The sequence below is a fragment of the Symphalangus syndactylus genome, chromosome 1 (genome assembly GCF_028878055.3).
Source record: "Symphalangus syndactylus isolate Jambi chromosome 1, NHGRI_mSymSyn1-v2.1_pri, whole genome shotgun sequence".
In the NCBI taxonomy this organism is placed as follows: Eukaryota; Metazoa; Chordata; class Mammalia; order Primates; family Hylobatidae; genus Symphalangus; species Symphalangus syndactylus.
The window spans coordinates 151724888-151737804 of record NC_072423.2 but is presented as its reverse complement, the minus strand read 5'-3'; positions in this window follow the sequence as shown (position 1 = coordinate 151737804).

The following is a 12917-nucleotide window of genomic DNA, read 5'->3' as shown; positions in this document are numbered from 1 at the left end:
ATATACCTAACACTGACTGTGCTGACTTACTTAGCATCATAACTTAAGATGCAAGGCCAGAAGTTGCATCAGAATATAAATGAATTCACCACAACTGGCAGGAAAGTATCTGGGTAGTGGAGAAGAAATAAGCTTTGAGATGTTTGGAGCCAAGCTGGTCTAGGAAAGTTCTAATCATCACATGAGTAAAATTGACGTAGAGAATGACTTGGTTCGCATCAATGCCTAGTCAAAATTGAAGCTCTTTCTTGTCAGGGAGATACTTGATAATGCAACATATACAACTATAAACTCACCTTAAATATACATTTTTTCTTTTTTGATGGAAATTACATGAAATCGAATTGATCAGAATTCCTCTTTTTGTAGGGCCTAAATCTGAAACTGTATTAAAAATAGCAAGTATGTCTGTGTAAAGTTGGTATGTTTTATTCAACCTAGCAATAAGAAGAAACAAATCCTGATGATGTATGGTAGAGGAAAGATAAAATTATCTTCCTATTCTCTCTATAGAAAATGGTATTACAAAATTGCTGTCATACAAAGACGCGACCAAAGAGTAGGCAGTCAGAAAATTAGGAAAAATGTATTATAAAGGCATGTCAGGAAATTAAAAAATAGTGTCATTTTATGGCTTCAGTGAGATTTACAGTGTTAGCTTTTTAAAATTCATGACTGGTTTATTTTCACATTCTAAGTACATATTCATTTTGCATCTAATTTTAAATTTATATTTTTCTATTCTTTTTTTTTTTTTGAGATGGAGTCTCGCAGTGTTACACAGGCTGGAGTGCAGTGGAGCCATCTCAGCTCACTGCAAGCTCCGCCTCCCGGGTTCACGCTATTCTCCTGCCTCAGTCTCCGGAATAGCTGGGACTACAGGCGCCCGCCACCACACCCGGCTAATTTTTTTGTATTTTTAGTAGAGGCCAGGTTTCACCACGTTAGCCAGGATGGTCTCGATCTCCTGACCTCGTGATCCGCCCGCCTCAGCCTCCCAAAGTGCTGGGATTACAGGCTTGAGCCACGGCGCCCAGCCCCTCTTTTTCTTAAAGAAGCCCTGAAAAGTTGAATAAGCTTCAAGTGTCCATCACCCGGCCCTACCTCTGACTAAGAAGGATGAACCAATGGGGAAGATCCTCCAAGCCAGCTTGCAATGAGGGATCCTCTCTCAACCCAGGCTGGTGGCTGACACCCTTGGCCGGATGACTGATCAGTGGGTGTGCCCAAGTGTAAGGTGTGGCAACAGACAGTTGAAGCTATGACAACAGCTGATAAGGTCTCCTCTGGCCTGTACTTTTTGGAAAGTGGGTGAAGTTTTTTTGTTGGGAGCAGCAGGACTGTCCCAGAATCCTTGAAACCAAACCATGCCTGGCTTCCCAATAAAGGAAGTGGCACTTAAGAAAACTCAAGGAAGCAGAAGATTTATCAGTAAAACCTATCTCCTAAAATTCCGGACAAAGTGTGGCTCCAATCCCAGGATGCGCTGGGCTTTTCGATGGCCCGAAGGAACTTTTGTTGTCAAAACTTTGAGATTTGTTTCTTCCAGATTTAATTATAGGCAGGCACACGGTGACCTCCATAATAGGGTACTCCAACCTATTACACCTTGGCTTTCCTGAGAGTTAGTGCTTGGAAGCGAATTCAAATTAATTATCTGGCTACATGATGGCAGGATTAACCTTTAAGGTGGTTGCAATGACCATGATTTACATAATCTATTTAACCATTTTTCAATAGAATTAATATTTAGAAGGCAAGTGAGGAGAAATAAATTACATCTTACGGCCTTTTGTGAACACCAGGCTTAGCTCACAAAAGAATAAAATTAACATTACCTAAGGTATAGAACATATCAGGTGCACAGAGCAGTAAATTAGATTACAGGGATAACAACCATTCCAGAGGCTTCTCGTAATCTGAATTCATCAGGAAAGTAAATAAACAATGCCACACACAAGGAACTGGTCTCATCCATCACTCTCCTCATGGCATGCAAACAGTGATGTCTGGATTGGCTAGGACCATATGCGATTTTGACAGGTGTGGGTAATGCACATTGAGACCATTTGTTTAAGGATCTGCCAGGACTATATCTAGAAGGAACAGGCTGAAAACAAGATTGTTTAGCTTGTTTAAACTTAATTTGAATATGGGTGCGTTTCTTATCTGATCATTTTCTCCATTTAGGTTCTATTATGGGGAGAACATGTGGGTTTTCTTCTGCTTCCTAAAGAGACAAAGCCCTAGCAACTGATTAACTGTAGTGGACAGTTCTCTTGTCCCAGGGGAATCTGGTGCCTCAGAGCTGTCATTTGAGGATTCTAGGAGAGTTCTTGTGTATTTCAAGTGAACTTTCTGAACCTAAAAATTTGGAAAATGTAGACTGCCCCAAGAGAATATGACTTGAGGAGCAGGAATGAAAAAAACAGGAGCTGTGCCGTTGTCAAAAGTAATTTACATAAAAATTTAATTTTCAATTACATAAGAGTATTCACTGTGAATTTTGCAAACATGGGAAGGAAAAGGAGAGTTCCAAAAAGATACAGGAGCCCCACCTCTCATGCTGAGAGGCAGAGTGAGGTATACAGTGGAAAGATCAGGGACCTCAGAGTCCAGAAAACTGGGTTCCAGCCTGATGGCCACTAACTAATTGGATGGCTCTGAGCAAACTCACACACCTCTTTGGGACTCTAAGGATCCTCTTCTGAAACATAAAAACCATATGGTACCTAGCTCATAGCCTAGTGGCTAAGTGTAGGTTTGCATTTCAGCCCTGCTAGCTGTATGACTCTGAACAAGCCATTTAGCCACCTTAGCCTTGGTTTCCTCATCTATGAAATGGAAAGTTTGGTAGAACCTACCTCATAGGACTATTAGGATGGTTACTGGAAATGAATATCAAAAGCATTTTTCACAGTGCCTGACACATAGTAAGGGTTTCATAACAGTTGGCTTTTGTCAGATATAATATAACAGTCTGTCTAGATTTATCATTCAATAATTCTAGTTTTATGACATGTAGGAAACCTCACAGCTGAGGAATATTACAATTGATGAATATGTAAGTTCTGCCAATTTGTGACAACATATATATATGATAATATTAAGTAGAAGAATGAGGTTGGAAATACCGTATGCTGTGTAGACGTGCTGAGTAAAAATAAGGAATAAGCAATGGAAGGAAATCATCATAAAAAGCATTGAAACGTTCTATTATCCTTTTTTTCTAAAATTTGGGAGCTCTCTACAGATCTAATAAGAAACTGAAACTCTATGAAAAGTGGTTTTGCTTCTCCTCTTTTTCTATGAAATTGTCTCAGATAAGTAGAGATTGCCATTTAGGGCTACGGTTAGGCCTGGAGGGTCCTTGCAAAACCATCCTGCCAAAATGATGGATCTTGCGGTTTTGTGGCTCATCTGGAGCTCCTCACAAAAAGCTTTTTAAAAGAGAAAGATGGTCCATGTTCTTCCAGTGAAGCTTGTAGAACACTTTTCCTCAGAAAATGTTCCTATTAGCTTTTCTCCAACTCAGCCCCAAGCATTTTAAGAAAAAAAAAAAAAAAGGTCATAAAGGTAGCCTACTCTATAAATTAAACGGAAACACTCTTTGTCAAACTTTGACTTTTCCCTGTTATTTCTCACATGTTAGTGGGGAGAGAAAATGTGTGTAACTTCACTGCCATTTAAATTGCACTGGGGAATGGGACATCATATGTGAAATCAGTGATAGGCACAGCTACCTTTTGAATGATACTTTAAATGCAGGCTCCCCAGTTTCTGGCTCCTAAGCCAATGATCTTTCTACCCCACCGGAAGGCCCCTGGGTTACTGTAATAATTATCAGAGTATTATAATAATTATAAGAGCTCAATTATAGAGCGTTTTTCATATGCCTGGCACTGTGCTATACATGCTATATACATGCTTGTATCATCTGATTCTCACAACAGCTCTCCAAGCTAAGCAGTAATATTGTCACTATTTTACAGATGAGGACATGGAGGCTCAGAAAATTTAAGCAAGGTTAATTTAACCTTGTTCAAGGTTACAATGTTGGTCCTCAGAGATAAAAGTAGCATTGCCTTCTGCTTAAGATGGAGTTGACTTCTGTCTGTTGATTGAGCTCTAATCCTCAACAGCCTTTGCCAAATCACTATAGTAGCTCCTCTCTTTTAAGAGTAAGTCTTCCTATTGCTCATGGCTTAGGAAGAGTTTCCCCAGACAGGCACCTCTATTCACTAATAGTTTGAAAGCCTGTTCTATGCCCAGCACTGAGCTGAAACAAAAAAGCCTTTGTATTTCCAGCCTTGCCATTGTTTAATAAGAATGCACTTGAGGAGAGTTAATAGACAGGTAAGGCTTTAAAAAAGTGAAAGCCGGCCAGGCGCGGTGGCTAATCCCAGCACTCTAGGAGGCCGAGGCAGACAGATCATGAGGTCAAGAGATCAAGACCATCCTGGCCAACATGGTGAAACCCCATCTCTACTAAAAACACAGAAATTAGCTGGGCATGGTGAGGCGTGCCTGTAATCCCAGCTACTCGGGAGGTTGAGGCAGGAGAATCACTTGAACCTGGGAAGCAGAGGTTGCAGTGAGCCGAGATCGGGCCACTGCACTCCAGCCTGGTGACAGAGCGAGACTTGGTCTCAAAATAAATAAATAAATGAATAAATAAATAAATAAATAAATAAATAAATAAAAGCCTGGCCCAGTGCGGTGGCTCATACCTTTAATCTCAGCACTTTGGTGGCCTGAGGCAGAAGGATCACTTGAGCCCAGGAGTTTGAGACCAGCCTGGGCAACATAGCGAGACCTAGTCTTTAAAAAATTTTTAAAAATTAACCAGACATGGTGGTGTGCACCTGTAGTCCCAGCTACCCAGGAGGCTGAGGTGGAAGGATCTGCGTAAGCCTGAGGAGGTAGAGACTTCAGTGATCCTGTCACTGTATTCCAGGTTGGGCAACAGAGCGAGACTCTGTCTCAAAACAAAAACAAAAAACAAAGAAACAAACAAAAAAAAAACAAGCCCATCCTTAGGTAAGAGCCTCCTTAAAAAGTAGGGTAGAGGGCAAAAAATTCCAAACAGAGAAAGAGTGAGAGTCTGTGTGTGTGTGTGTGTGTGTGTATGCGTGTGTGTGGTTTGTGTCTGCATGCAGGAAGTTGAAATGTTGCCCGTTGATTCCGCACAGTGCCATCAGAAAAGATGAGCAACATCGAAGCAGAAGAGACTATAGCTATTTATTCCCCAAAAAAGGGCACTCGAAGAGATTCATTGGCATGACATTAGCAATCTTCTAAAGCATTTATACATGAATTCTTGAAGACAAGAAAAGGACAGAGTAATGAGGTACACAGCATTTGAAACCATCACATTATTCAGTTCGGGAGTAAGTCATTGTCTGTGAATACAGAGCCCCTCACTTCCTCTCCACTTGGCTTACTCATCTTCCACCTACAAGTATGAAAATGCCGCTGGGACCCAGCCAAATCAAGCTGCTACGTGTGTGCCCCTTAGAGCCAATGTGTGGAAATGAAACTAACAAAGCCCACCAAAAATCAACATATTCGTCATTTAAAGAGATGGCTCCATCTCTTCCGGTGTACGGATGCCGCACCCCTCATAGAAGGGCCAGGACTTGTTTTTTTTTTCTCTTTTCAATGGTTAATTCTCCTGTTGTTGTTCACAGAACAGAACATAATTAACAAATTGGAGGAGACGTCCTTTTGTTCCTCTATGTCAGTAATAGATGTTTGTTTCAGATCAGGGAGCCAGAAGGGGGAAATGAATGCTCCAATTAAGCATGAGGGAGGAATAAATTTAGTCTCATGTAACCTTAAAACGAGCTACCCAGCGCCCCAGAGTTGAGTCTCTGCCAGATTCTTCAGGAATATTCCTGACCCTAAGATTAGCTCTGTTTGTGCAAGGAAAAAGTTTCTTGTCTGTATAAAAAATGACTTGTGCACATAAATCTGGGATGCACAGGTTCTCAGGCTAACCATCTTGTTCCCCATACCACTGGGGAAGGCAGTAGAGTTTGGCCGTATAATCCTGGATTCTGAAGACATGCAGACCTCAATTCAAGACCTCCATTTTTTGTGGACTTCATGATTTACTGTGATTCAGGGAGAGATAATAGAGGTATCAAGTTGAGAATTACTGACTTATGTGATAAAATATAGATCTTTGGGGACTGTTGTCAAGGTTTGAGGGAAGATTCTCACAACAGTTATTTAAAGGATTTTTTTTTTTTTTGAGATGGAGTCTCACTCTTTCGCCCAGGCTGGAGTGCAGTGGCACCATCTTGGCTCACTGCAACCTCCACCTCCCAGGTTCAAGTGATTCTCCTGCCTCAGCTTCCCAAGTAGCTGGGATTACAGGCGCCCACCACCATGCCTATTTTTTTTTTTTTAAGTACAGACGGGGTTTCACCATTTTGGCCAGGCTGGTCTCGAACTCCTGAGCTCATGATCCACTCGCCTCAACCTCCTAAAGTGCTGGGATTACAGGTGTGAGCCACCGCTCCCAGCCAAAGTCTTTCTTAATTATTTGAGATGTGACATAGGAAATTCACCAAGTTCCTCTGAAAATTTTTTTCTTCTTTTGTTAAATGGAAATAATATCTTTTGCTTATTACATAAGAACAATCCACTAGAACAGGAGTTACTTGTATGTAAGCATAGTGTCTCATAAGAGTTTATCACAAACCTTTGAGTAGTGGCTGGCACAGACAAAATCCTAAAAAATACCATTTTTGAGAGAATAAGTAAATGAGGGTATAATTACTTCAGTGAATTGACAGTCATAAAATGTGAAAATTTCATGAATTCCTCTTTACTCGTTGTAAACACACACTTTTCCAGATGTAATAAACGATCAGACATTTCTTTGGGCATGGTTCAAAGTTTATAAAGTATCTCAACCTTTGATTTGGGGGTTTTAAAATTACCTGGTTTTTAAATTCTGTTTTATCTTTGGCAAGCCAATGCTATTACAAGCGTGGCTTTTCCTCTGAAGACTGAGTGACTCATCAAATAGTCTTCACCTGAGCTCTAATCTAACATCCTTACTGGTCCCCAGGGAGCTGGAGATAGTTTCATTTGGCTTTGTGGCAGCTCAGTGGGATCTCTTCTAGAGATCAGTTACCCTCCAAATATTAATGGGAAATGGTGCTTTTAATAGAAAACATTAATGAAATTCGAGTTCCCAGTCTCAGCTGTAATTTTGCCAGACGTTAGGCAGGAGGGGGTCTTTGGGGCTAGTTGGGTTCCACCAAGCAGACCGAGTCTTCATGTTTGGTGCACGCCAGTTTGACTCAAGTTCCTTGTCACAACCCTAGGGGAGCTGTCAGTCACCAACTGATATTGACAATGGCTCTGTGGGTAAATAAAATCAAGGCATGTTGTATCTGACATGCTCAGGAGAGACAGAAGTGAACGCATCATAGTCACTGAGTAGTCCAAGGCAGCCCATCATAAAGTGGGGCCACCGGGACAGGTTCAAGTTGCGAGGACTAAGAGAGGGCCAGATTGTTCAGGGAAGGTTTTATGGAGTAAATGGGACTTGAATTTGGAGTTGAGGAAAGAGGGTCAGGTGCACTGGCTCACACCTGTAATCCCAGTGCTTTGGGAGGCCGAAGCAGGAGGATCCGGATCACTTTAGGCCAGGAGTTTGAGACCAGCCTGGGCAACAGAGCAAGACCCCATCTCTACAAAAAATAAAAAAATAAAAATTAGCTGGGTGTGGTGGCATGTGCCTGTAGTCCCAGCTACTTAGGAGACCGAGAAGGGAGGATCACTTGAGCCCAGAAGTTTGAGGCCGCAGTGTGCCATGATCATGCCATTGCACTCCAGCCTAGGTGACAGAGTAGGGCCATGTCTCTAATTAAAAATAAAGGAGTTAAGGAAGGATTCACCCAGCTGTGCATTCTGAGTGGTGACAATGATGCAGAGTGAGTGAATGAGGTGTGTATGGAGACCAGGGCTTTGGGGGAGAACCCCAGGCAAGATCTAGAAGAGGTGGCTTCTGGCAGAGCTTCATACTGACCTCGACAAGGTCAACGGGCTACCATGCCCCAGCTCTTTCCTCCTGGACAACTCCTACTCCCTGATACATACAGCTATCAGCAGGATCAAATTAAGAGTGAATGCAAAAGTTATTTGAAATTTCTAATGGTGTTATTATTATTATTTAGGAAAAACATGGCCAACCAAGCAGGTGAGGCAAAGATCAGAAAGGACATTAAATGCCAAGCTAAGGAGCGGAACTGAATGAGCAGTGAAGGGGAACAATGGCTTCAGCAGGTCCCCTGGGCTCCTCTTTTCTGTCAGCCTTGTCCTACCCCGCACCTCTGTACTACTCACGTTACTATCCATGTCTCTTCACCAATGTCATGGTGAAAATAAAAGCTTATCTATAAGAGTATTGATAGGCCGGGCGCGGTGGCTCACGCTTGTAATCCCAGCACTTTGGGAGGCCGAGGCGGGCGGATAACGAGGTCAGGAGATCGAGACCACGGCGAAACCCCGTGTCTACTAAAAATACAAAAAAAATTAGCCGGGTGTGGTGGCGGGCGCCTGTAGTCCCAGCTACTCGGAGAGGCTGAGGCAGGAGAATGGCGTGAACCCAGGAGGCGGAGCTTGCAGTGAGCCGAGATCACGCCACTGCACTCCAGCCTGGGTGACAGAGCGAGACTCTGTCTCAAAAAAAAGAGTATTGATGAAGTATTAACTCACCCCCTTTAAGTTCTGCCCTCCATAAAGCTAAAAGTGAGCAAACCAATTTAAGTGATCTATTTTAGAATTTCAGCAAACTTTGAAAATCTGAGGCAGTGCTGCCTAGCAACAAGAGTGAGGATGTAGAGGTGGTCTCAGCTGAGACTTGAGATGTGCTGCGGATTCACTGCTTCCCTTGATTTTCCTGATCTGAGCCTTGGTCTCCTCATCTGTGCAATGGGGCTTCCATATTCTCTAAGGACATCGAATCCCCTATGGGGTGGCTTCTGTATCTGAGGACAGAAGAGAACAGGAGCCCCAGGGAGCGTGCTAAGTGCCCCGGAAGGGCAGATGAAGCATATGGAGATCACAGTGACAACCACATATCCCGCCTGGAGCCAAGTGGACACTTGCTCTCCATCCAACAGACACAGGGGATATGTTGATGAATGATGCAGGCTTCTGCCATCACAGATTTCACAATATGGGCAAAGTCAGACACACAAAGAGACCATTGCTATGAAGCATGCCAGGTGTTGGGATAGGTCATGCTGGGAATTACAGGAGACAGGCAGGGGACATCTACGCCAGATTGGTGTTTCCCCATATTTTAATCTCATGCTCACTACAATGCTTTCTTTATTTCCTGAATATCTTTACCAATCAAGTGGATTGAATACCTTTGATCTTCCGTTTTTAGGAACATTACCTACATGAAGTATATTAAATATGCCTAACCCTCCTGGCCCCGAGTCACACTCAAGGGGGATCTGCTCCACCCTCTCTGGCGAATTCTATAGCACCGAAGGCTCTTTCCCTGTGCTGTCACCCGTGACTCTCTGTCATGGTCTATGCTGGCTGTTTCTGTGTGGGCATTTATTGAGCTCACTTCGAGAACACCTTCTTTTTCCTGCTCTGTACACCTGCTCACTTGTCTGTGTTCCACCTTTCACCAGGTGTCCAAATGTCATTGGGCAAATCACCTATATTCTAGGGCAGATACCAACATTAAGATCCAGCCATGACAGAAAACAAATTATCAACTACCTGCTTGAATCTAGTTAGGAGTATTCATGCCCAAAGCCAATGAGAATCTCTTGAGTAGTGAATTAGTGGTGTTTAGAGCAGCCATTGACCAGTCAGTCAATCAATGATTATTTATGGAATCCCCAAAATGCATCAATCACCATGTTGTATGTTGTTGAACACATAAAGACACATAGGCTTGGACTCTGTCCTCAATGAGTGAACAGCCTGAAAGGAGAGAGACCAGTTATTGTAGACTTGTGGAGTCATAAAATATGAGAGTTGCAAGTCTCTTTAAAGGTCATCTATCCTAATTTCTATCCCAATGAAGTTTCTCAAATGTGTTATTTTTTGAGAAACATCAGTAAATCCTGACAACAATTTCATAACAGCTAATAGCTACATTTTAAGTCACTCACAGTAGGCCAGGCGCGGTGGCTCACGCCTGTAATCCCAGCACTTTGGGAGGCTGAGGTGGACGGATCACGAGGTCAGGAGATCAAGACCATCCTGGCTAACACAGTGAAACCCCATCTCCACTAAAAATACAAAAAATTAACCAGGCGTGTTGGCAGGTGCCTGTAGTCCCAGCTATTCAGGAGCCTGAGGCAGGAGAATGGCGTGAACCCAGGAGGTGGAGCTTGCAGTGAGCCGAGATCACACCACTGCACTCCAGCCTGGGCAACAAAGCAAGACTCTGTCTCAAAAAAAAAAAAAAAAAAGAAAGTCGCTCACAGTAAATATAAGAAAGTTCAGAGTGGAACAAGTTAGTAAGGATTAAACATCAGAGAAACAGTTATGAAGAGACCCAGGCTGGATCTTGGGGAGATTGACCAGGTATCTAGGAAGTAAACGACAGTATGAGAAATTAATGAGGCAAGAATGAATGAGTCATGTGCAAGGATGCTAACTGACTGAAGCAGAAGATGTTTGCTGGGAACAAAAGAAAATAACTGTTGTCACCTAACTGACAAGGACTTCTGCCTTCTTTTATGTTGTCAGGATTCTGATTTCTGTTTTTCTGTCCACTTGTCCCCTTGTCAAGTCATGTATATTGTGGTTGGTCTAAACAGTAGCAGTTATCCCACCTTTCTTACCAGTGACTGGTTTAGCATGGCCATGTGACTGAATCCTGACCAATGAGATGTGAGGGAAAATCTGCTAGGGACTTTGAGAAATATTTCTTCATCATTTAAGGGAAACGCACAAGAAAGGAGCCACGTTTGTTTTCTCTGAAACTAGGGTTTAAGGATGTGATGTCCAGAGCTGCTGTAGCCATCTTGTGAGCCTGAGGGGAGCTAGCCAACAAGCAAAGGATGGTAGAAGAGAAAGATAGAAAGAGCCTCGTCATTGATGCTGAGTCATTAACTAGAAAAATATTGGATTTTCTTTACCTCTAAGCTTCCTGTTATGTGAAGGAAAAAAACTCATCATATTTATTGTTTAAATTATTTGTTTGTTTTCTATGGACTGCACTGAAAGCATCCTAAATGACACTTAGGAGCTTCACAACCAGTCATAGAAGTTTGATGACATAGAAAAGGGTAGGGATGATTGGAGAGAGTGGGAATGAATAGAAAAGGAAAACAAGAGGAGGAGAGAGGCCAGAGTTGCTGGGAGTCAGCATAGAGCTAAAGTATAGAGTTAAAGGCTCGGCTTAGGAGTTGGACTGACTGGAGCTCCAATCCTAACTATTCATTAATCTTTCTCAATTTGACTTTCTCCTCTGTGAGATGGAATTAAAAATAGTTGCTGCCTTATTGAGCTATGAGAATTAAATGTGACTATGTGATGTAAGGTAAGCACTTAGCAGAGTACCCGGCATACAGTAGGTGTCGTGAAGAGTTAACTCTTAGGAGGGTTGAGCCTTGTGCTGTCCCAGGTACTGAGGATGCTCTTGTTTATGTCTTGGGATTGTCTGAGGTATAGCTGTTTCGGGAAAGGTTTCATAAAACTGGTATCTGAGGGACAGTAGTCTGTCAGCACCGTGCAGGACTGAGTGGGAAAAAAAAAGAAATAGTAATAGAATAGAGGTGGCTGCCCTTGGGTTAGGTGCCCCAGCCTAGTCCAGCTGGTCGTGGGGCCCGGGAAAGGCCAACTGAAGCCAAGCTAGTTGGGCAGAAGTCTAGAAAGGGTCATCCCCTCAGCAAGGGATGTGAGTAGATGAAGCCAGCCTTGTGCACTGTGGAGAGATTTATCTACACACTTCCTTCCTCTATTAATATTTTCAACATTTATCATTTCTAAGCGTGTTCCTTGAGTTTGTCTAAAACTTTCCCAAGTTTACTATTCACCATAAAAATCCATGCTTTATTTATTTATTTATTTTCCTAAAATGACCTTTCTAAACCTTCAAGGGTTTGATATCCAGGAATCTCATGACCAAGCCCATGCACTCCACCCTTTCCCTTCCTTTGTTTCAGAGATCTGTCCTCTCCCTCCTCATCCTCTGCCTCTCTGGACTGAAGATCCGATTGCTTCCCATCTTCCCAGATCTCCATGCCCTTAACTGTTGCATTAGCCCCTCCCTAAGCCTTCTGCAGCTCAGTTTGTCCTTTTTGAAGTGCAGGGAGGAGAAGTATGCACAGCATTTTCCAAGTGAAAGCAACTTTCTGTTGACAAAGCTCTTCCTGGAGACCCCAGCCTCCTGCTGGCCCTTCAGCCATATCACCCCATGTCACCTGTCAAGCCAAATGATTACGTCTTGACTTCCTTCTCCTCCTGCATTCCCTCAGGGACAGATAGCCTCTCCAAGACTCTCTGAAAATAACTCTTAGCCAGACAATAGCAATTTCTCCTTGCTGTGCTGCCATTCTCTGCCAAAGGTAAGAAATCAGTAAGAAGCAAAACGATTTTGCAGCCAGGAGAATTCTAATCCCAGGCTAAGCATGTGCACATCCCAAATGCTGCATTCAGGGCACGATTCTGACAAACAGACGACACTGCCACAGTTGTGAGAACTGAGCTGTTCACAATCTGCCGGCTTCCTCTCAGAGCGGTGGGGAGAAGCTTTCCTTCAATGCCAGCCCCTCTGATCACACCCCTAAAGCATAGCTGCAGTAAGCAATTTCCTTCCAAACAGCGTGAGCTTAGATCTACGTGAAACCAACTGAATTGTGTTCATCAAAACAGCTTCAGCAACTGTGTGAGCCGTTCCATTTCCTACGTTCCAATAC